At 38.4% G+C, this 25786-nt stretch overlaps 1 protein-coding gene across 1 annotated transcript in view; it reads left to right on the top strand.

Moving 5' to 3' along the window:
- Positions 1 to 25786, top strand: part of mid2 (midline 2) — a 117496-nt gene that overhangs the window by 4415 nt on the left and 87295 nt on the right. The gene's annotated exons all lie outside the window — the stretch shown is intronic.

Genomic DNA, 25786 nt, shown 5'->3' with positions numbered 1-25786 from the left:
TGATTTCTTTCCGACTTACTCTGGTACGGAGGAGAACAGCAGGTCAGATACAACGTCACCCATTTTGGTCTACGGAAAATGAAAATCATGATCACTTTCTCTTGCTATCATCCTGTTCATTTTGAAGAATGTCCTTATCACCTCGATCGTTTTAGGAGATTTTTAATATTCGTCGGTAAAAACACATTTCTGCAGCTTGTGTGTTTCTTCGGGTTTCTGAGCTTAGAGTCCGAGCTTCAGCTCCATGCAGTCGACCAGGTTTAATGTTGATCGACATCTTTTGATCTAAGAAGATTGAGCTCATCTCTCTGAATTTATTTTTGGCCATACCAATACTTCTTCTCAGCTCTTTCTTGCTTCTGCCACCTGCTGTCATTGTGGTTCCGAGGTAGGTAAACAAAGAAACTTGCTTCATAATTTTGTTGCCCAATGTAAGGATTGGAAGGTAACTGGTTGTGGTGATGACTTGGAGACAAACAGGCTTCCGTTGTCACAAAGACATGTTAGGCACATTTCTGTGACTTGATTGTTTATTTGCGTTCGGTTGACGACGGTGTCTTCAGAGATGTCCTCAAGACTTAGAGAGTAAATTCATGATAGAGATTGAAGACGTCTGGAGACATTCTACATCCTTGGCTGACTTGTAAAATTCGGACCCATTTGGTTAACATTTTGTCTGGAAGGTGGATTGCTGTTCTCTGGTTTAGGTAAAGATTTCTGATTATTCTTAAGTCATTATCTTTTAGCATCTTGAATAGCTCTTTGTGCCTAACCTTATCTAAAGCTTTTTTGTAATCAATAAAGGTTGTCTTCAGGTCGTGTAGGGCGCTTTTGAAAAGCATTCTGAGGACAATTCAGAATGCTGGATTTAACTGAAATTTCTGATTAACCAAATATGATGTCTTAGTTGTTTCTCCCTTTTGTACTGAATGAATGAACTGAAATTTCTGATTAACTAAATATGATGTCTTAGTTGTTTCTCCCTTTTGTACTGAATGAATGAACTGAAATTTCTGATTAACCAAATATGATGTCTTAGTTGTTTCTCCCTTTTGTACTGAATGAATGAACTGAAATTTCTGATTAACCAAATATGATGTCTTAGTTATCTCTCCCTTTTGTACTGAATGAATGATAAAATGCAGACGATGTTTGGTGGGATGAATTGTGGTCATCTACAACCAATCCTGTGACAACAGCAATTGTGCGTGCTTCATTGCACCCCTGTTTTTGTGCAGCATTGCTCAGTAAGACAGACGTGGAAAAAAAACAACCTCAGGGGAGGCACAATGTGACGCTACCAACCAAACCGTCTGCTGGCAGGAGTACCACTTGTCGTCTGCACACTCATCAGCTGTGTATTATTCAATTATGAGGGTCCTCACGTTCAAGCTGGGCTCAATGGAGTGGAAAACAGACCCACTGATTGATAAGTGGGCGTCTTTGCTTGCAGTTTGCTTTTGAAGGAAGACAGATTTTCTTTTAAATTGGTCTCATCACGGGTGAACAGTCACACTTAGCTCATGCCTGAATAGAAATGCATAAACTGTATGTCAAAGAGAACCAGACATCAGCGTTAAAGGTTAAAAGGTGTGTTTTCCACAGGCCTGCACAAACTCACGCTGACACTGCAGTCTGTCAAACTGTCACACCCCGCCGAGCTTGCAGACCTTTATCACGGTGTTGTGTTGACAAACAGTCAGCAGTCAGAGAAAGAGGCAAAGTGAGAGACAGGTGGTTCAGCAGTCGCCTTGGCGGTGAAATCCACCTCCCTTCCCCCGTCATCTCACAGCGGATAATTCTTCAGCTGTCAGGTGTTTTTCAATCTTACTGGTGGGCTTTTACTTGGCTGAACGAAGGACCGAGCTGTCGGTCAGATTAAAGATCGAGCCACTGGTAGGCGGGCAGTTGTATCCTCTGGGGAACAGCCGTCAGAAAGAGCTACAAATACCCAGATACTGAGCTTGCACACAAATGAAGACATGCATGTGAAAGCCCGACTGAGAGATCAAATTGGGTCATTGAATGGTTGGCTCAAAACTTTAATTCGGTCCTTCAGACACATGCCTTCTTAGCATGTCAACAAGGAAACATCATGCTATATGACAATGACTTTATAATATAACAAGAGTATATCAAATGATACTATTTCTAGCAGTATAAGTAAGAATAAGAAGAATAACATGATTCCCAGCCGCCATTTACTTCCGGTTATCTCTGTCATGTCTTTTGCGGACTTGATTGGAATGTTAATTATGACGCTATGGAGAGACTTAACAATCAACAATTAGAGGGTCTCCTAACTGAGGCTTTGCTTTATCTTTGGAAAAACCGTCAAGTCGTTTTCTAAATCTCAACCAATGTGTGTGCAGTTTCTTATAGCATTCATGTGAATAATGTGATTAACTCTGCCATTAAGTGTCTCACAATTCCAAGATGCAATCTCTCTCTCTCTCTCTCTCTGTGACTTTTGGATTATAACACTATAAAGACACTCCATATTAGCACAATATCACAATTAACTCAAATCTTAAAGATGAGTTAGTTGATTGACTGATTTTTAGGTCCATCACTAATAGTTGCTAATACTTTGATTTTATATTATTTTTTAGAAATGCATGTAGTAACTATGACCGCAAGTGGAAGTCCTTTAAAAAATTAAAGAGACACAGCAGAAAATTAAATAGACCGTGTCTTTGAACTATCCATCCATCCATTTTCTTAACCGCTTGACCTCACAAGGGTCGCGGGGGTCGCTGGAGCCTATCCTAGCTGGCTTCGGGCAGTAGGCGGGGTACACCCTGAACTGGTTGCCAGCCAATCGCAGGTCTTTGAACTAGATAATAATAATAATAATAATAACAATAATAATAATAATAATAATAATAATAATAATAATAATAATAATAATAATAATAATAATAATAATAATAATAATAAAGAATTTAAAATCCCCTTTTTTTTTTACACCCCTTGGTCATCAAAAATGACAATTAAGTAAAAACGTCCACCAAAAAGAAAAAGAAAAATCAATATGTGCATTTTTAGAGGCTAAATACAGCACAATTGAGCTATTCTTTGTATTATTACCATACACTGTAGTGTGTGTGTGGCAAATACATCTTTGAACAGTAGCATGCATCTTTCTCCACCACTGGGCTTTTCACACTCAAAACAAAAGCTTCCACTGTCACCATGTTCCTCCTCGCAGCTCAATTTCGCTCTCAGAAAACCCCATTAAAAGCATCCTGTCATGCTGCAGCATTACTATCCTGGGAAAATGAGTTGGAAAAAACAATTCCCACCGCCCCCTTTGTTCTGCAGCAGTGTTAAGGAGATGATGGAAAGCAAAAATAAAAATAAAAATGCTTTCCTAATACTAGTGTGTTTGTGGTTATCAGGGAGATGCCATCCAATGTGTTCAATAGTGCACCTTTTTTTTCTTCTGGAAAGCATTCACAAGTTTTTAACTTGGCACATTTTGTTATGTTACAGCCTACACATTTCAAAGCCATTCTGCAGTTTGCGTGATTTGCTCCTGCTTGCTTCGTGAGATTCAATATTTTCTTCTCGAAATTGCACAAGTAGGGCAAGACATTGCGTGACTTTGTGGAAGGAGCTCACAATCCCTTTGGGTGGTCAGGCAGTCAATGAAGGATTCACTTAAATGCAGACCTACTTTTCCAGCATTGAATAACAATCTTAAAACATGTGGGTGCTTTTATTTGAATGTTAATCAATATACTGTTTAAATACTAAAGCAGTGTACATGCTACATCGGGCACCACACCTCGTTTTTCTTTCTTTCGTGACCAGATGATGTCATCTGCTATGGGTACATTAGTCTGACCTTGAAGTGCAGTCACTAACCCCCACCCCCAAGCAGGCAGCATAGAAGAAGTGGCCTTTTAGGGAGACAACTACCACAGTCTGTTGAAGGTATAAAATGATAAGTGCCATAAAAAAGGGTCAGATAAAAATATGGATTGCTGCTTGCTACTCTTGAGGGAAAAAAAACAGAGCTGAAACTAAGCATAGTCAGCACCTTTCCTTAAACCAAAGCAAAGTTTTACAACAAAAGCTATTTAAATGTATGTATGTCAATGTATGGCTAACATAAGTTTCCCTTTTAACATTTGTGTCTTTCACAGAAAATAATTTCTCAAGTCACACAATTGACATTTATATTCTAATCCCCTTAAACCAATTTTTTTTTAAGATTAGTTTTGTATGCTTGTGTACATTTTTAATGGTCTTGTTCTTAACATGACTTTTAAATCAATAGTGGCACACAAGATGTGAGCTCATCCTCCATTGTCCATAGAGCACATAATTAATGAGTCACAAAAGCAAAGCAAAACAAAAAAAAATAAAAAATAAATACAACATTGGTAAATTACACAGGGGAAAATGAAAGATATAAAACTGAGCATCTTAAGCACTGAATTGGATTCTCTTGAAAACTAAGTTGAGTGAATAAAAGTTACTTCTAAAAATGTACGTAGTACAATTGATTTGCACAAGATCTTTTCAGACAGGTTTAGGCTCTCCAATAAATTGGCTTTGGCCCGATATTACACATGACACTTTTTGGGGAAAAAAGGTCGAAATTTGACAACAATACTGAAAATGTTTTCTTTTTTACCTCCCAATTTCAACCTTCACATGTCCTAAAATCATACTTCATGAATACTGGTGCATTTGTAATAAAGATAAATAAATCACAAGTATATACAGTATCTATCTTATATGAAACGGCTGAATTTTCTTACTCCACTCACTGGACATTTTCCAATGAGGTTTAATACAAGAGTCACTTCAAACATTTTTTTTTTCTTTACAAAAATAATAATGAGAATTTTTTTTATTTACACTGAACTAATTTAACAAGATAATTATTATTGTTGTTATTGTTTGCAGAACTGCACTGCAAGATACTGTCAGATGTTTTTAATGCTGTCTGACAGAAATGCTTAAGTAGGAATAAATTCCAAGAGGAGGACAGGAGAAGATAGCAGCACCCTGCGGGTTTGGCTACATGCAGGGGGCAAGAGAGTGCAAGCCCCTTCAAACAAACGCCTTGCCCCTTCAAATCAAATTCACACAAGCTTCCTCTGTCTGGTTATCTCCTTTGCGCTGTCGTGCATGTGTGCCCGGCTTCGGCTGTTTGAGATCCACAGTCTACAGTGAATCCTTCCCCCCTGTTAACGTCACCGTAATCCGTAATCGTTTTTATGCAAATCAGCCTAACTAGGCAGATTTCTCTGAGGTTTAGCTGAAGCAGTTAAATATCAAGACAGCACCAAAGCCCCGTTAAATACGTAGTGATTTAAATTTGCGTTGATTAGTAATGGCCATCCAATAAGATAAATATTATGTTCTTGGCTGTTAAAAGGTTGAAAATATTTTTTGTAGGGATGTTTGGTACCACTTTTTTTTTTCCTGACCAAGTACTAAACGCTTGAGTATAGTCACTCATACAGCTACCAAGTAAAGATACTACTTGACTTGTACTTTTGATACATAAAATTTCCCTCAAAAAACAGTGATAGATCATTTTAAAGAAAAACCCATATATGTATCGCAATAAAGCATTTTTTCCTTAAAATTGAAATTAATGGCAAATTTCTAGTTCCTGATCATAAAACTGACACAACAATTGTGAGCACCAATATTGGCCCGATACCGGATATTGATACTTGCCCATCCCAATAACCCTATATTTTTGTATTATTATTATTATGTATTAATATTACTAATATTTTTCTGTTTTCTGTACAGTACTGTAAGAAATAAGGTTATTTTCCAAAAGCTGCACCACAAGTTCAGATTCACATTTTTAAAAGCACCATTTTTCCGAGTGCTAATATAAAGTAAAATCACTATAGAGTTTATTTTTTGTAACCTCTCCTCCATTATTCTCTGAAAAACTCACCTACTAATGTTTTATTTCTGTGCCTTTTCTAGAATTTCCTAAGATTTCCTAAGCTTTTTACGCCAAGTAGCACCAAAAATAAATTTTGCTGGCAGAAACCTTCACTTCTCAGGAGACCCCAAAAACGCCATGTTTGTTCAACCATTAACATTGCATTATCAAAGCGAGCAAGCCCATTTTAACACTTCAGATTGGGAAATCATTTGGAAAAATTTGAGAGGAAAGACCAATAGTATAGATTTTGGAGAGAGAAAAAAAACATGAACGCTACCTTGTTGTGACTTATGAGGTTTTGGCCCGACGCCAATGAGCTAAAAAAGCTAATTTAATATTATGCACTGTTTGCACAATAACACTTTGCTTAAATATATGAGAAAAATGTATTAAAATAAGTAAGTGTACTCAATGATTCAATTAAAATGTATTGTGCAACAAAGTTAGATACAAAACTTTCTTAAAATAAAAGTTTGAAAACAAAGACTTCTCAAAGATTAAATGCAAATGTATTAAAAAGTTAAATATAACTCAGTTGTTCCTCGGCAGTGTTTGTATCGAGTACCACCAGAGGGAGCCAAAGTACACTTTGAGACTCACTGCATATGAGATTCCACAAGATGACACTAAAACCCTCTCTAAATAGGAATTGTCAAGGAAGCATGTTTGTGATGGTTTCCATGGTAACACACCTGCCAGCGGGAGCTTTGTCTTCAGGTGGGAAATCCAGGTTGGACAAGTTTTACGATAGAATAAAAAAATGCAATACATTTCTGTGTATGTTGGACACTATTAATAACCAAATTTTACGAAGAAAACACTTATAAACAATATGTACCCTCTTCATATTTCTGGCCGGCCCTTACTGTATATGTATGAATGCCTGGCTAGAACCGGCCCTGACACCCGTACACCTGCAGCCACCAGTAGCAATTACTTGTGAACGCACTCACACAGGCATTCAAGTTGCGGCCTTTGTGCCCGCAAGTGGAGCTCTGTTTTTTTATGCATTTCACAGCATATGGCTCCCACCAGTTGGTTTGTATTGAATTTCAGCAGCAACAGAAGCTCCTGTGACTCTTCTATTCAATACTTCAGCAGACGAGACGCAGCCAGTTAGATGTCTGTGGCATTTTCTTTGTGGATGCCCTCTCTACAGTATTTTTCTGATACACAATAAGTATTGGGACACATGGCCCTTACATGAACTGAAAGTGAAGAATAGAATTTGTATTTCCTGCTTGTCTGCAAAGACTTTTTGTCCGTCAGAATTTCCGTCCAACGTTTATATGGTTGGAGGTCACAGATGTTTGACCTGAGAGAGTGTTTGGCTCACAATGCCAGTTTTATACCATCTTCCGTATTATATAGCACTTGTGCTTAGCGTCCACTCCTATGCATAATTTAAAGACTTCAATAATCTAATGGGCATGTTTTTAGAGTGAAGCTGGAGAAAGCACGGGGATAACTTGCAAACTACACACGGGCGAAGGACCGAGACCTGATTCGAACACATAATCTGTTGGCTGTGAGGCAGATGTGCTAGCCACTCCACCACTTTGCTGCCATACCATACAAATGTTTAATTTTCTCATCATATCATTACATATCGACACGTTATGTACTGTATAATCGCCTAAGTCTTTTTTTTCTTCTAGGTTTTTCAGGAAACACAAAAAATGTTACCTTTTGCATTATGAGGACATGATTTCGGCAAAAAAAAAGAAAAGACAAGCAATCATTTTAAGAAGATGATGATATACAGAACAAGTTGATGGGTTACTAGTTTTGAAATCAGAATTTACTGTAAAATGGGTTTTAAAAAAATCAACATTATTTATCATGTAGGACAATTTGAGATTTGGATGTAGCTCTTAACAATGATCATTGAAATTGACATGTTAGATTTACTTTCACGGGCCACATAAACTGATGTGACTGGCTGGCTCTGGCCCCCGGGCCTTGAGTTTGACACCTGTGCCTGTGTTGTATAGCCTTATTGGGTCACAATCATGATTCATGCTAGAAGATAAGATAACAGTTTGAAGCAGAAAATTGTCACCAATTAATTGGTAAAAGTAAAGGACTTCTAATGTGTATACAATAAAGATATTTAATAGTGAATGGACAAAATATTAATGGTGCTGACCTGTAGGATGGCGTCAGTATGAGAATCAGAGAGACATTTGCTCAGCTGAAATTGAATGTGCGTTTATGTGTGTTTCTCTGACAGGCACTAGATGGCACTCTGGATATGTCATTGCGTAGAAATTCCTCTCCTCCCAATTCAAGTTGGATTGGGAGTAAGGATGATTTGTGTCATGGTACATGGGAATTGGAATTTATGTGTTTTTACTTGTGCATGTGTCAGAATGTCACATAATATATCTCATGTTCTGAAGAATATCTTATTGGTACTTGACTGGTGTGCTGCACACATCAATGGGAGAGAGCGAAAGAGCTTTTTAAAGATGATTCCCCAGCTAAGATCTGCCTTAAAAATACAGAATTGACATCCGTGGGTGGGATTTGCTTCATTTTCTTGCATTTCTTTCCCTTCCTGCTTATTTCCCTCCTTTCCTCTGCTTGCCTCCCCTTTCCATTCCTCACTTTTCATTTTCCTTTATGGTTGGTTTTCCACCCATTTAGTCTTCTGTGCTTTCATTTCCATTCCAGGAGTTTGTTCCTGCGCTTCATTATGTAACAGGCAGTGTATTAATGAATGACTTGTTTCTGTATATCTCATTAGACTGGCCCTCCGCATACAGTCGCCAAAGGGCTGTTGTGTGTCTCCATCCCATGTGACCTTTTCTTCAACAGAACCAACAAATCAATCACAAAGAATCCTCTCTTTGCTTTAAACAAGTGCACTCCAATATTTATCCTCACTAATTAGGACACTTCATAGTCAAGAGAGCTGTCTGGCAAATTTCGTGTGTGTTTGTGTGTGTGTTTGTGAAAGTCAGAGACTCATCCAGGCCACAAACAAGCCCATTAAAAGTGATGTGACAACAGAAGGAAAGCAGTTTCGTTTGCCATTCAATAAGGAAATGTCACTGATTGATTTTTATTTCCCTGCAAATGTTTCTCACAAAAGCAGCTTTTACATAGCAGGATTAGCAACAGAGAGGTTTGTTGGTTACAGGATTTATGGAATTTCATATAGTGTAATTTACGAGCTTATCATAAGTGGACTTGAGGCATGTGCACACTTCAATGAAGTGGATATTTGCAAGTGCAGCAGTATTTCATCCTCTAAAGGCTGCAAAAGAAAACTATGACATGGCACTTTCTCTTCTTCTTGTAAGGGATTAAAACTTAATTGACACTGATTAGTAATGCAAATTTGTATGCCAATACAGTGTACCCATTTGTAAAGCTATAGCTTTAATTAGATTGATGGAAACACTTTGCATTCTCTTAGGGATAAACAGTGAGCTATGAAGTGCTTCAACCCTCAAATCAAATGTACCCCAAGCTTAATAGGTAGCATCTCAGTAAGCTTTCTTAATTCAATAGTCTCGTAATTGCATTGCTATGATTATGACCTGACCGAAATTATTATTATTAAAAAAAACAAAAGTAGATTCTGATACTTGATCAGAATAAAATGCCAATAGCCGCAGAGCAATCAAAAACATATCATGGATAAAATAATTTTCTTGGGGGCAGAATATTTGACTGTTTTAGAATACTTTGTACTCTAGTATTACTTTAACACTACAACGGAGAGAAAGATCTGCAAAAACTCATTAGAATCAGGCGAATGTTTAAGTTTCGTTATCGTTGCCGCATGTTGTAATGTGTTGTGTGCGATTTTTAATCATAATTAATCACTTGACTTCAATAGTTAACTCCCAATTAATCAAAAAATTTATATCTGTTCTAAACGTACACAAAAATGTACAGTAGAATATTATGTTTATTAATGGGGGAAAGTTAAACTAATAGAAATATGGCTGCATATTTTAGTCATTGATACAGTAATTTCATAATAATTCATAAAATTGAGTTAAAATTAGTGTAATATTGATTTGTTTTAAGGTCGTTTTTCTGCCACTAGGTGGCATAATTGCATTTGTAAGACATTGGTCACACCATTTTTCTTTTCATATTAAGCAATATCTAATCTTTAACATTAAGTAACTTGTGAAATTCTGCACATTTTAAAATTGTAAAGTATAACTTAACCCCAGTCTCCACAAATATATGCATATTATTAAATTTATTACTTTTTTTATATTATTTTGTCCGCTGCGTTGAGACTGGAATTCCCCAGTACAGGCTTTCTAAGTAAGGGGATTAATCATGCGTTAAAAAAATTAGTGGTGTTAAAGGAGCTTTAAATTAACTCCAAATTAACGCACCCCAAGTAAAAAATAAAATAAAAATAACTGGCAATTTTTTGTTGATTATAATAGAGCTAATATCGGCCAATTCAAATTGTGAAAAAAATATTGTAAAGTACTCGCTAAGTCCTTTACCAATTAAGGGAGTAGCCCATCTACTAATAGCAAATTTTAAACTTTACAAAGTTATGTCATGCGTTAAAACTGTACGTCACAACCATTGTTCCATTAGAGACGCTTCATTAGATACATAAGACATCTACGTGTCATCAGTTGTTTTTTTCCCCCTATCTATTTTCTATACCCCTAGTAGAGCCCCAGCGTGAGGCTATAGAAAATGGATGGACAGATGTAATCCAACAGCATTATTTAGGAAGAAAAACAAACAGATGACTGAGGAATAAACAATGATGGTACCTTCAACGTATTGTTTTGGTGCACAACCGTTTGTGAGGCAGTGTCAATGAGAATTCTGCACCAATCGACAGGCATTTTGGCACTATTAAGGCAAGGCAGCTTTATTTATAGAGCACATTTTATACACAAAGCAAAGGCAATATGTTTCATACATTTAAAATACATTTCATACGTAAAAATGAAAGTAAAAAAAAAACAGTAGAAAAATAGGTTTCTAAAAAATACTAAAAGGCCTCACTGTGAAATAGGCTTTAAAATGATAATAAATAAAAAAAACTTAATCCAAGGAGAACAGTGGCATCATTATTTTTAATGGTAGTCAGCAATGCTTCATGTTGAGTTTAATAGTCCACTTTGTGTCTCTGCTTTATCTACAGATCTAGAGCTTTGAATTCAATACATATATCATGAAAGTTGCCCTTTTTGTACAAAATCCCTCTCATTAAGAGCCCCTTTTATAACAATGCTTCTTAGGGGTGTTGGGACGCTCGCCTCATGCTGCTGCGAAAGGCATTTGCAAAACTCAGCAACCCAAAAGAACTCGAACAAAGGGTGTCTTCTGTCATGAGAAGTTAAAGCAACTCTGTGTTCTTTTAACTTGACAGTGCAGAAAGTGTCTGCATTAATCCATTCGCTTGTTTGTGTGTCTTTGCACATACACTGTATGTGTGTCTGACATGAGCAATTTGGGAATACCCACGAGGTATTGTGCCACCGCTCTCTGTAAGACTTTACCACAAAGGTTCTGTTTGATGCTCAAACTCTTTAGAAGCCTGTAGATCAAGTATGCCCCTGGGTGGGTAATGGGCTTTATTGTCAGTGATTTGTTTGAGGTTTGTATCCTCGGTTTGACTCATGGGAATGAGGTACTGTTTGGCCTTGTGAGGTTCATGTTTCAGCTTTCAGTCGTTTCGTTGTATAAAGTCCCACATTATGAACCGACAGGTTACGAGTTAAGTCATTGAAAACGTTGCAGCGACCGTACGAGAGAGTTTATTCTCTCATGTTCTGTCAATTTTACATGAAACTGAAGTGCCAGTCAGAAAAACCCCCTTGAGACACAGCAATAGCACTGTGAGTACTGTGTCTCATAAAGAGATGTTAGTGCTATGTTTTTTGGGGGGGTCGTTATGTTGTTATGATGTTGGTATTAGTTTCTATGCAGTTTATTATGTCCCTTGCAATGTTGATTTGGTCAGTTGCTATGCAGTTATGTCCCTCGTGACTATATTTGTAGTTTATATGTCCCTTGTGATCATATTTGTAGTTGTAATTTCCCTTAGGATCATATTTGTAGTTGCTATGCAGTTACTATGCCCCATGCAATTTTGATGTTGTCGGTTGGTATGCAGTTGTTATGTCCCTTGTGATGAGATCTGTAGTTGCGATGTCCCTTGTGATGATGAAGTTATCAGTTGCTATACAGTTGCTATGCCCATAGTGATGTTGATGTTGTCAGTTGTTATGCAGTTGATATGTCCCTTGTGGTGAAATGTGTCGTTTTTATGTCCCCTGTGATCATTGTTGTAGTTGCTATGCAGTTGCTATGTCCTTTGTGATTATGAAGTTTGTCAGTTGCCATGCAGTTGCATGTCCCTCATGATGATATTTGTTGTTCTTATGTACCCTGTGATGGCATTTGCAGTTGCTATGCAGTTCCTATATCCCTTGCGAAGATAAAGTTGTCAGCTGCTATGCAGTTGCCATGTCCCTTGTGATGATGATAATTATCAGTTGCTATGCAGTTGCTATTGTCACTCTTAGGCCCTGTATTTTAGGTTCAGTGTTTGTGACTTATTTTTTCATGTAAGCCTTTATTCTGAATGACAGTTTTGTCAATGTGCCGATGTTTCTTTTGGTATGTTGATGTTTCGTTCATGCAATTTGTAATCCATGTGTTCTGCATCCAGTTGTTCCGTGTGTTGGAGGTTGCTTCCATTTTTTTTTAGTTCTGCATTCAGTTCACTCAAGGCTATTATTCAAAAGTTTTCTCCATCAAGTGTTTTATTTGAGGCCATCTTAATCCAGCCCTGCTCTCTGTTGTTACTTTGTATTTTTGTATATAAAGACTCTTTTTTTCCAACTTCTGTATCTTGTCTGTGTTAGGGTGATAGCTCTGCACCTCACATGACAAGCGCTGCATTATACAAAATCTGCAATGTTAACAATGCACATTTTTGAAAGGGACATTGATTGTCAGAGAGCTGGTGTACCTAATGATTTGGGCAATGAGCCTCAAATCAAGCCAGCTATATTGTATTGTAATGCCACTCTTATGAGAGCACAATTTGTTTGAACAATAATTTATGTTGTTTTGTTTGCAAAGCAATGTAATTATCAAGAACACGGTATTTTTGCTTGATTTTATTGACAGGTGAATGTTAATAATGCACTTGATTCAATTGGTTTGGAATGAACAAACAAACAAAAATAAGATTCTTATAAATGGAAAATACTTATTTTCAGTGCAGCATGTCCTCTGTAGAGCACATTTCTTTTCTTTTAGGCGCATAGCTGCGCTTTTAGCACTGAAAGTTTTTGAACAGTTTGAGCTTTACTTTCCATTGAACTTTCTACTAAATACACCGACTTTTATTAATACTATATCCCATTTTAATATAGCAATAGTGTAATTGGCATGGTCATGCAAGTGGAAATAAGACTGAGCCATCATGGTGCTAGTTCGACATCCTTAGCAACTTCTGACGTCTCTTGCTGATGTTTTTGTTAAATTGTAAACACCTTTTTTGGGACACCATGTATAAGTCAAAAAGTATGTTGCCCAAATTAAGAAATGATCATGAAATCATGTGAAATATTAAATTAAACGACCTATTTTCATAACAAACATTTGTCTTTCTGACATCCTCATTCTTTCTCATCTAAAATTTACAAACATAAGTATCTCTAGAAAAAAATCACAAAATTCTTCCCTCGCTCCCCACTGAAAAAAAAACAATCTGTAATTTGTTACTTGGCATTGTTCAGCACAATAGTGGCCTGTCATTTTCCCTTCTTTTTTAGTACCTTATGTTTTTCTTTTTTTTTCTTCTTCTTCTTTTTTTTGCAACAGAACACAGAGAAAACTCAGAATAGGAGCTACTTGTGAGTCACTTTCTCCCACATCATTTGACAACTGTTTGCCATGGAAGTCATTTGAAGACAAGCCGCCAGTCCCTCTACACTGAACGACTGCAAGTCTGAGGAAGTTTCAAGGACATGCCGAACTGCATTCATATTCATGCATGGTTTTCAAATGTAAACGATTACCCCGAGGATTATGGCAGCAACGCTTCCTCTCGCGCCCAGATTTTTAGGCCGACATTTTTAGATACTTTTTTTTCTGGTAGTACAGCACAATAGTTTGAATATCAAAGGACAAACATTTTCAAGGAAACTTTCCCATTATAAGAGATCTATTTAAGACAAGCCACTGATTACAGTAAATCCAATGCGGCCAATGTGCTTTTTTAACTGATGTCAAAATAACTAATCCTTTCCTTACTATCAAATTGTTAAAACATCCAATTAATTTCAAAGAGAGAGAGAGCCAACATCTGACTAATACTGATTGTTGTATTGTAAAAACTGGCAGTGGTCTTATAATAAACCAGGCTGATTGTTCATTATTTACTGACGTGTCGTTTGGGCCGCGAAGTCTGTCTTCTTCATCGCTTTCTTCCCCTGTCAATGGCTGACTTTGCACCAGCAACACATCCTTGACAGCCAATGTGATCAAAGAGTGTCAAGAATCCCTAAAACAACATCAAGCACCGTATGAAATATTTAGATGGTGCAGAGGAAGACGGTACAATGAGAACAGAGCAAAGCTTGAGGAAATGCTGGCAGGAAGACTGAGGACTTGGAACACTCCCAATCACCAACCAACCACTTTCTCAATGTCAATTTGATGTGGTCTACGTTTTCAACTAGCTGTTCTCTAACAAAGAGCTGAATGACAAAATTCACAACAGGTGTTTGACCGTTAAATTCAATTTGTATTGTTTTTGTGAGTATTGTGAGTCCATTTTGGCATCATGAGACCAAGATGACAAGAATTGAACGACAATATCTCAACAATGCAAACCTTCAAACACGATGTTCTCAGAGGGAAATGACCACTAAGCTTAGTGTGTTAACAGAAACCCCGGACTGTTGAGCTCCTGAAGTGGTATGTTAAGTAAGGATGCAACGATAACGGCAATATTGTGATATCCCAATATTAAAATTGCCATAATATCGTTGTCATCATGTCACGATATTTAAAGCAGCACATCTGTTAAAAAGGCAAGGTTGTATTTCATTTGTGCAGTTCAAGCATCCTACGGTGGTTTCGTTTATTAGTGCAGTTTAATTTTAATTATGAATGTTTTGTTTATCACTCACATCACTATCAAAAACACATTTCAGCCCACTTCAGTCAAACACAACATTGTGAACTACATAGAGTCTATGTAGTCTATCTGATAGACCATGATAGTTTGTTATTATGTACAAAAATTATTATCGTGAGCTTTTTCAATATCGCCAACCTCTCCGCATCGTGATATTATCGTATCGGGGGAGGTTCATATTGTGATATTTATCATATCGTGATGTTTGGATATCGTTACATCTCTAATGTTTAGCAGGTCCAAAATGCTTGTTTTGAGTGTTGTTAAAAGGAAAAGATTGTTATACAGTGGTAAAAATGCCCCGTCCCAGCTCTTTTAGAATGTTGCGGGCATCACGTTCAAAATGAGTGAATATTAGCATAAAAAAACTAAACAAGTTCATCAGTTTTTAACATTAATTATCCTGTTACCATGTTCAGATTTGATATGCCAAAGGTAACATCTGTTATTGACAAACCAAGAGAGAAAACTGCTTAATGCTTACAGAAGAAAGATTTTGTTGAAAAGTACCTTTTTCATACATTAAAAAGCCAAATGTGTTCCTCCAAATAAAGCTATTTCAAAGAAGAGATTCCACATGAAAAACAAATCAGTAAAAAGGCTTTGGCACTAGATCTAAAGTTTAGTTTGTTTGGTCTTTTTAACGCTCCCAACTGGACTCAGGCGCGCTACACTTCTCTTGCCTCAAGCACGTTTGGAAGAGATGGTCGTGGGCTTGAGATGATTGCACATTTCGCTTGTACATGCACAAGCGCTCAACAAACCCACCATCTGCCTGCATCATTGAAATACAGTAAATACACGGGCTCTAAATAATCCACATCATTAAATTGTGCTTGTATGGTAGACTTAGCCCTTAACACAAATTTTCAAAAATAAAAAATAAAATAAATCTGTTTATAGGAACATTGTCAATAAACTAATTAGGCATCCCCATAGTACATCGCGAAACATAAAGAGTAAAAAAAAATATTCTTCTCCAATTTTAAATGAAATCAGATCAATCGTTCATATTAGAGAAAAGGTCATTTGCATTTTGCATCATGGGAAAACCTTGGATGGCTGACATGTGCCAGGTTTCACCAGAACAGGAAGCACATGCAGAGGGGATGTGCGATAGAACTTTCTAGTGATACAAAGTCATACCTTTGCATTGTGTTGTTGATAATGAGCATAGATGGGAGTGTGCTGAGACAATTCTGGAACAGCAAGGCCACACCCTCTCTCGTAGAATAGTCATCCTTTTTTTTTTATGGAGAGCTCAGTATTGTTCATTCGGTAATTTTACCGATTTGACATGTCATCATCATTGCTCTCCCCTTTTTTTTTGTATGTGGGTGATTATGTGTGTGTGTGCATGTGTGCGTGCGAGTGTGTGTGTATTCATTAGTTCACCTAAAACCTATTAAAAAATCCCATACCGTTCACCTAAACCGAACACTTCCAGCCAGAGTCGTGAGGCCGTCAGGAGACCCGAGGAAGGACCAAAGAAAATAAAAAAAGAAGTAAAAGAGTCATCCTGTTACACTGTGTTGGCAAAGATTTAAAATCTTTAAACCAATATGCTTCAACAGAAACTTTGGAATTTGTAGGTAAAAAGAAGTTGTAGGGCCACACTAAAAGCAATGGGAAAAAAAATACTTAAAAATGTCAACTGAAGGAATTTGTTAGGTATAAATGAGCTCTCAAAAATAAAGATATATCTTGAGAAATATTGCCACTGTTTTGCTTTGACAGTTCATTTCCAAGGTACTTTAGCTCGGACCGACCGACCGAGGAAGATAATTGAATACATTAAAGCAGTCTTCCCTCTTGTCCTCTGTTTTCCAAACTCATTAGCTTGTGTACAGCACACTGCAAACAACATCTCATTTTGTCATGTTCATACTTCAGTTTAGATGGCCAATAAGAGAAGTGATTTTCCAATTTGGCCAAGGTGGATGTGGTGTTGGAAGCAAACATGATTATAGTTGCAAAGTATTAAATACGGTAGGCTTGTGAGCGGCTCGTGGTCACAATCTCCTTGAGATGAGCTACTGTAGAAGACTGTGGCTTGGCTAAGTGAGTGTCTACTATCATGGGGCAATTTGTACTGTGGTTCAGTAGGCCAGTAAACGGCAGTGGTTGTACTGGGTGGACGTGGATTGTTCCAGTCAGGAAACGGTGGTTTGGAGTGCTGGAAAAGAGAGGGCGCAACCAATTTTTCATGGATAAATCAAGCTCAAACTATAAATAGACAGTTGTAAGCAGGCTGTAGGCTGACTCATGAGCTCTGTTTGCTATGCTTATTTCAGATGTATTCCTCAAATCCTGTAAAGGCTTTATGGGTGTTGAGCTGTTTGAGCTTCATGTTGTACTCAATGAATAAATTGGTAAAAATGTGGAGGTGTTCGTTTCACAGGATCAGGGCCAAAGAATTCCCAAGCAGCTACAATCTTCATCACAAAGTTTCCGACAAGCCAGTTTGTAGTCAGAGGCCTTTTATCCATTTGCGGGTTGTTAGTCCACAAGTGTTAAGACGGACTCAGATCCCCACCTTCCCACTTACACTTGATATGTGAAAAATTCAGAAGATTTTTTTTTTTTTTTTTACAGCTTAAAGACAGCTACCAAACAAGGCCATGTAGTTTGACGCTGGCTTATGACGTGGAGAATAGTGTTGGATCATGAATCGGTTCTATTAGTGATTTATAATATTGGTGGACAAGCCCTGACATCTCTCATAGGGTTGTGTGCCACCATTTATGTTCACACTAATAGGCCCCTGTACCTTTAGCATCTTCTGTTGTTGTTTTTTTATTTTTATTTTTTAATAAAAACACGGTGATCAGATTTTCATAATTTAAAAAAAACGGGACACTACAATTTCGCTGTAAATCAAATATGGAAAGAACTATTTAGAAAAAAAAAATCACTAGCCAACCTAGTTGTGTTATTAATTTAGCTAGTGCGTAATCTATCTTGTTTGACAGTTCAACATCTGTAAATAAGTCAATGCGCTCACTATCATCCAACCGCTTTTGCTTCGTCCTGGCAGCTACTGGAATCTAGCTGTGCTGTTTACCTTGTGCCGGGACCGCATTGTCATTCAAACATTGGTATTATTCCACCAGAGAAGCTCAGCTTGGGTTCGGTCTGACCGGAGACTGCAGCGTTAGACTAGTAGGACTACATTTCCCATGATTCTTATACACGAAAAGAGAAATAGTTCTAATTTCGGTATGACAAAAACGCACCTGTTAGTGATTTTTTAAATTAGTTTATCATATGACTCGCTATGACAACTGTGTGATTGTCATGCTCATGGCCCAAATAATCGGCTTGCTGACTGGACTAAAAAAAACTAGTCGCTGGGATGGGATATGTGTGACAGCGGGCTGGTGAAATCCACCGGGACTCGGCACACAAGGCTCAAAACCCGCGACTGTTCCGATTAACCCGAGATGTCTGGCCACCCTACATAAAAACGCTGTGCCATTCTATATTTTATAAAGTGGTTTTGGAACCAAAAAAATAACTTGCAGTAGCTGTAAGAATAACTTGGAGGCAAGACATGAAAAATTGAGACGTTTGTTTGTAGTGTAGTGTTATGCTGCATTCCAGGAACGTGGGAAGACGGTTTTATCCCACTTGTATTGTTCCAGTTGTGACCTTAAAGTGTTCCAGGCAAATGTAAACAACCAAGATGGCTGATTCTGCTAAATTTGTTTGGTTTTTGGGGGGTTGCTCACAACACATTTTGACCTTCCTTTTTAAGCTTCCTTTATAATTTGCTTTATTTATATAAAAGAATATCTTATCTTATTAGCATTTCATACATTTCACCAAATAACTTAATGTAGGCAGGCAGCGGCGTAGGCCTAGTTACACGCAGTCAGTACAAATCATGTTGATATGTTGAATAACTAAATTAATGTAATAATAAATACAAATAGATATGTTTATAATCTTGTAAATCATGTTTTGCCATTCACGATCTGTGTCTTAATGGGGTCGCTATTGTTGAGTGACATCAGAGATGTTCAGAAAGTTGAACACATATCTTTGAACTAAATTGACATTAAATTTAGACACATCTGTTGCTGAAATCCAAAGTCTCACAGGATGAAATGTAGAAGGATAGAAACTTCTGATGGTATTGATTTGTGATGATAAGGCTCGGGTATTTTGTGTCCACATTGGTATTGCTCACTGCTAACTGGGCTGCCTCTAAGCCCACAGGTACTATACGGCCCCTCCTTCCTTCCCTCCATCCACTTCATGCTCTATTTTTAGCAAAGCTATGCCGGATTCTTCCCCGGGATTTTCCCTTTCTCTGCATCCCAGACTCTCTCAGTTCCTACTGCTCCAACAGTACCTTTTTGATCATGCATGCCAATACATCCTCATGAACTTTATTTTAAGAGGAAGTGCTACTTCAATTAAATTCAGTCCCCCTGTGGGAAGAGAGTCGTGTGCAGGCAGTGCATTATTTGCAATCAGAGATAACTCACGTTTGATTCAGTTAGCAGCAGCTGCAAGTCCTCTCAGATGTGGGTGCATCAGCACTTGTTGGCCTGTGGAGATGAAGTGTGCTTATCCTATATGTAGAATTTAACGTCCTCCTAGGTATAAGTATCCTGCTTCAAGATTTGTTTGTGTGAATGTAGTGTGGTGAACCTGTGCAATACAGTTCTATACCACTGCTCTGACATGTTATTTACCGCAGACATATTTTTCTCAATTTAAAACAAAATCTGTGGGGCGCTTTCATTAAAATGTGAAATCAGCTTGTTTTAGGGGCGGATATTTCTCATGCAGCAAGACAGCTGCCATCCTGTCCCGGACTGCTTGGCCAATGTCGACTGAAAATGACATCACAGCGCTTAAGGCAGGGGTGTCCAAACGTTTTCTTTGAGGGCCGCATACGGAATACTGTAATCGAAGGATGCCAGGGCCACTTTGACATTATCTGACTTTATTAAACAAGCTAAAACTAATTAGTCGTAATAAGTCAATCAATTATGTACTATGGTTATTTTAGCGGGTTTTTAGTTATTTTTAAACAAGACAAACAGAGTCATGATTTGAGGGTGGCCCACACCCCTTTATCCTACTAGAATAGATCTGCCCAGCCCTGAGCCAATCCCCACATTCAGAATCAAAGGAAGAATAATTGGTAATAAAATGAAAATGTTTAAAGTAGTGTTTACATGAGGACCTTAATTTGATATGAACATTTTTTTGCTTCTGAAACTGAAATATCTGACTTCATTACTTAAATTACAAAGATAAATATTTCTATTTTAGTTTTAAACAGTTTCTTTGCATAGCTAGAAAAGCAGACTGTGTCAAGTTTTTTGTATATTTGTAGGGCCACTAGAAAATGGACGGCGGGCCGCAAATAACCCCCGGGCCGTAGCTTGGATAGCACTTGCTTAAGGGCTCAGGTAACAACCGTCACATGACCGGTCCCAGAAAACAGGTGAGCCGTGATTGGTCGTTGCCTGAGCGCTGAGCATGTGATGTCATATTCATTCGACAGCAAGTGGCAAAATGGCGGCCCCCTGAGATGGATAAAAACAGATTCTGTTAGATTCTGCGGCTTAGCTCATATTCCACAAATGCAATGTTAATCAGAATACTGTGTTTATACTAGTGGGGGCACATAGAATATATTACTATAAAGATTTTTTTTTTTTTTACTCTTTGACCGCCAAAAACGTTAAATAACGTTTAGTAAAATCCTACGGAGGAGCGGCAAAGACGTTCACTATGTGTTTTTTTTTTTGGGATACGGGTGGAGGAAAGCCTTGGCCAGCTGTGCTGAAAGTATCAAGCAGATCTAGTTAGTATAATGACTATTTTTGGCCCCTAGATGGCAGCGATGACTCTCTTTGGACAAGATTGGGTAGGCGTCAGTAGAAGACGTGAGGCGGAGCTAGAGTGTTGAGGGGAGAATGGCTGGGGAAGCGAAAATGGTGACCGGTTGCAAGCAGCTCACGCTTGAGTATTTTTTTCAAAGACAAAAAGCATCGACCAATGCTAAAGAGCACATTGATGACGACGATGATGATGATGGTGACTCCGAGGTTGACGCCGAAGTTGGATGCGTTGACGCGGCGGCTATGATCACGTCATAAAGCCTCACCGGCTAGCGATGCTAACGCCGGAAAAAGCGGAGCACAACAGAGCACTTCTGCACAGGCGGACGTTCAATCGGACGACGAAGAGTACCCCGAGTCCAATGCATATTCATCTGAGGAGTGGGTACAGTGTGATCACGGAGAAGACACTGGTTCTGGACTACGATGCCACCATGAATGGAGCGGATAAGATGGATCAGAACATCTCTTACCACCTGGTATAGGAACTGAAGGACATGAGGAAGCCAGACGTAACACCACCATAATGTCACCGTATCATGATCCTGAGAGTAGACTTGATGGCAACATGGCCAAACACACACTGCAGTATATACTTGCTATTCCCCTGAAAAAAAAGGCCGGCAAGAAAGTGTATTGTCTGCACGCGAATGGGCCATCGCAGTGAAACTAATCTGTTGTGCAAATCCTGCTGCGTCCCCTTGCACGCAGGGGAGTGTTACAAAAAGAAAAACTGTATTTGAAACATCCACACAATTGTAAATAGTACCACGGTTGCACACATTTGTAAATAGTTTGCCAAATTGTTTTGTCAAATTGTTACACTGTTGAATGTAAATAAACGTATTTTGCTATCAAAAAACACTTTTTCATTGTTGGCGGTAGTGTTTTACAGAAGTAAAGCACTGTTTCGGTGTTTGTGGCATCATTCATGGGGAAAAAAAAGTCTCAAATTCACTAGAGTGCATGAAATAATATTGTTTCACAAAAAGCTTGATTTCTCCGTTTTTTGTTTCAAAACAGAGCATTTGGGTGAAACTAACCATTTTCTATTGTTGATTACTGAAAAACGGAATAAGGTAGAAACAAACTTTTTTTTTTCTGATGAAAGATGAGAGTCCAATCTTTCATTTGGTAGTATGTGTGTTTCCATAGTCCAAACAACATTTTCTGTGGACCTTGAAAGATCAGTCAAAATGCTTAAATCGGCTGGCACTGGCGACATCCCTTTTCTGAAAACGTCTGGCGGTCAAAGAGTTAATTAACCACCCCCTTTAAGTCAAGCTACCTCACACAGTTAAGCTTGAGCATAGTTGTGTTTCATTAAGGAAAATGTGAGAGAAACATTCTTATGTACCGGGACATTCAGGAACAGTTTATCATTTATAAATAAAAATAAAGTGCTAACCTTCCCTTTTTACAATTTGTTGACATGGCTGGCCATGTTTGGAGCAAATAACATTTTGTCCTCCTTTAAACAGTGTGACAATGTAATGAGCAATGTGTCTGTTGTCATTCGTGGCATTTTGACGAAAGACAGACCTGCCTTGCAGCATTCCTTCATGACTCCCACGTGCATTATTTGCACAGGTAGGTGACAAGAGTGAGGAGAACCCATTTGTCAAATTTATAGGCCTTTATGGCGACAGCCACTGCCGGTGGGGTGATCTAGATTATACGTGCAACACTAAAAGAAGTGTAAAAGCTGGAGAGAGCAAGGGTTGAGACACTTGGAAGTATAAGCACTCCATTTAAAAAACTTGCTGCTGTGTTTTCTTTTGACTTTATATGAGATTCAACCCAGGATGTCTGGGTTCAACTTCAATTTTGATGACTGAGCTACTTTACAGTGTTAGCTAACACTAATCGGTGCTAACACAGCAGCTCTGCTTACCTTTTGTCTTTTGACATGTTAATGCACTTTATTATTTTTATTTTTTAAAGTTATTCTTTCCCTGTGGAACATTTGCCAACTCAATGCTAACAAACCCTTATTTTTAAGATTAAAGGTGAAATATCTTCAACATCCAAGAAGAGTCCATTTGCCTCAATTCCACTTTTATAACTTGATCCGGATGACTGAAATTTTACAAAGACCGAGTTGAAGCTCATACACGGAATTTCTAAAAGCACTGGTTTTAAAGGACATTTGAGATAGCTGCAACTGCTGTATATATAATATCAAGACTTTCTTTACCCTTGTTAACTGTCAAGGTGGATTCAAAAGAAATGTCATACTTCCACTATCTGTCTTGAGTAATTTAACATTAATAGGACATTAACATTAACAGGAGACAACCAGAAATGCTAATGCATTTGAAGCTCCCCATTTCCTATGCGCAAAAACTGTTAAATAATTTGGAAATACCAACCAATTGAAAGTCAGCCAGTGTCACTGAATGTAATGTATTCATCAACCTTAGAGGTTCCACTCTTTCAATTGTCTGTCCTGCTAAAGTTAGACTGTTTAAAATTGACCCCTCCCTTTTTGAGGGAAATGAAAAATAATAATTTTTTGTCACACTTATTGGACTTCGTTCCCTTTGCTTTCCTTTTGTGTCCTGCTGTCTCTTTCTTCCACCTGTCTGCGGCGTATGGCTTCTGACAGCTCAGGTAGCCTGCAGGCTCCCTTGGCCACGTACTGCGCGAGATGAAAGGCTTGCAGCAGGAGCTGGTTCAAAAGTACCTTCTGCTCTACCTGAGCTGCTCTTCGTAGGCACTGCCAGGCAGATGGAGAGGAGAGGAAGAGTGGAGGGCAGGGAGGAGACCGCGGGGCGAACATAATGCAGATAACGACAGTGATGTCAAACTGAAAAGAATTGTTATGGGTGCCTTGTTCCTGATGTGGAAGTCTCTCACAGTGACCAAAGAATCTTGCGTTTCCCTCCATTTTCTTATGACTTTATATATCCAGACGAGAGGCCACCAGGAGACTTGAAACAGATTTGGAAAAGTCCACATCATTTGATGTATCAAGTCAAGCAGAGGTCTCACTTGACAACGTAACATCTTGTGCCTTCCACAAATTCTACAGATCTTTCTATCTAGGGATAAAATTCAGACTCTCTTCCCAAAGTCAACATGTATTGCATCATGTATATTCACTCAGCTGGGCCAGTTCTATCTACTCCCTACTACACATGCAGAAACCCTCACCAGCCAGAACAGTAAAAACACATGAACACTCTTATAATGATCCAATAATTGGAAGAAAAAAAAAATGCTGCCTACACTAATATTTTTTGTACTTTTGCATTGCTGGAGAATGAAATTAAAAATTCTCTGACAGTGCCACTCAAAATTAGGCTTTACTATCTTTGTAAAGGCAGGTGTTTCTGTTGGAGCTCAGCTAATTAAACAGTGCTTAATGAAGTGATTGGTGACTGTACAGTGCAAGCAATATTTGCTGTTATCGTCTTTCAGGTAGATACATTGCATAGTAAACTGTCATGAGTAATTTCTTAAAGCCAATGCATTTTTTCCCCTCACTTAAAGGGGAAGTCAACCCGTTTTTTCCCCAAACAATAATATGTTCTATGCAGCCCCACTGGTCTAAATACAACATTCTGGTTAATATTGTGTTAGTGGAATATAAATTAAGTAGCAAAATCCAGCCATTTTTATCCTTCTCAGGGGGCGGCCATTTTGCTACTTGCTGTTGACTGAAGATGACATCAATGTTGCTCAGGGCTCAGGCAACGACCAGTCACAGCTCACCTGTTTTCTGAAGCTGAGCTGTGATTGGTTTATATAGCAGTTTGCATTCATGAGATAAAATACCTTTTAATCCAACCATTTCATCTATTTTGTCATTAAAATTAACATATGTACGTTACAATACATATTTACAGCACAGGGAGACTTATATGTGACCTGACTTGTCTAAACATTCATTAATATTACATCAGTGCAATAAGAGTTATGAAGCAAAATCCAGCCATTTTTGTCCATTTCACGGAGCGACCATTTTGCTACTTGCTTTTGACTGAAGATGACATCAATGTTGCTCAGGGCTCAGGCAACGACCAATCACAGCGCACCTGTTTTCTGAAGCTGAGCTGTGATTGGTTTATATAGCAGTTTGCATTCATGAGATAAAATACCTTTTAATCCAACCATTTCATCTATTTTGTCATTAAAATTAACATATGTACGTTACAATACATATTTACAGCACAGGGAGACTTATATGTGACCTGCCTTGTCTAAACATTCATTAATATTACATCAGTGCAATAAGAGTTATGAAGCAAAATCCAGCCATTTTTGTCCATTTCACGGAGCGACCATTTTGCTACTTGCTTTTGACTGAAGATGACATCAATGTTGCTCAGGGCTCAGGCAACGACCAATCACAGCGCACCTGTTTTCTGAAGCTGAGCTGTGATTGGTTGTTACCTGAGACCTAAGCAACATTGATGTCATCCTCAGTCTGTCATGTCTGGGAAGATCTGGCTTTGGTTGAGGGCACTGAGTGGGTTCCCGCCCTTCCGCGGGTTGACCAATCCGGGCCCTCAGCCACTTGTGCCTGGCCCCAGGTGTGGCTAGTTACCCAATTAGTGTGGGTGCATTTAGTTCCCGGGTGGTGATCAGTCCGTGTGGGATCATTGCCGCTTGTCACGGTCAACCCCCCGGAGTCTTGTCTGTCACTTTGATTTGGTATATTTTCAGTTCCTTGTTTATTTAATACTAACCAGTACCCTGGTTAGTGTGTTCTCATGTTCTGTAAAATAAAGCACGCCAGTCTCGCCTGCACTCCTGCTGTGGTTCTCCTGCCTCCCTGCATTTTGGGTCCTCCACCTCACACGTCGACAGACACCACGCCGCTCCGTG

This window comes from Vanacampus margaritifer, chromosome 10 (assembly GCF_051991255.1).
Source record: "Vanacampus margaritifer isolate UIUO_Vmar chromosome 10, RoL_Vmar_1.0, whole genome shotgun sequence".
In the NCBI taxonomy this organism is placed as follows: Eukaryota; Metazoa; Chordata; class Actinopteri; order Syngnathiformes; family Syngnathidae; genus Vanacampus; species Vanacampus margaritifer.
The sequence above is the reverse complement of the archived record's forward strand: the minus strand, read 5'-3'. Positions and strand labels throughout refer to the sequence as shown.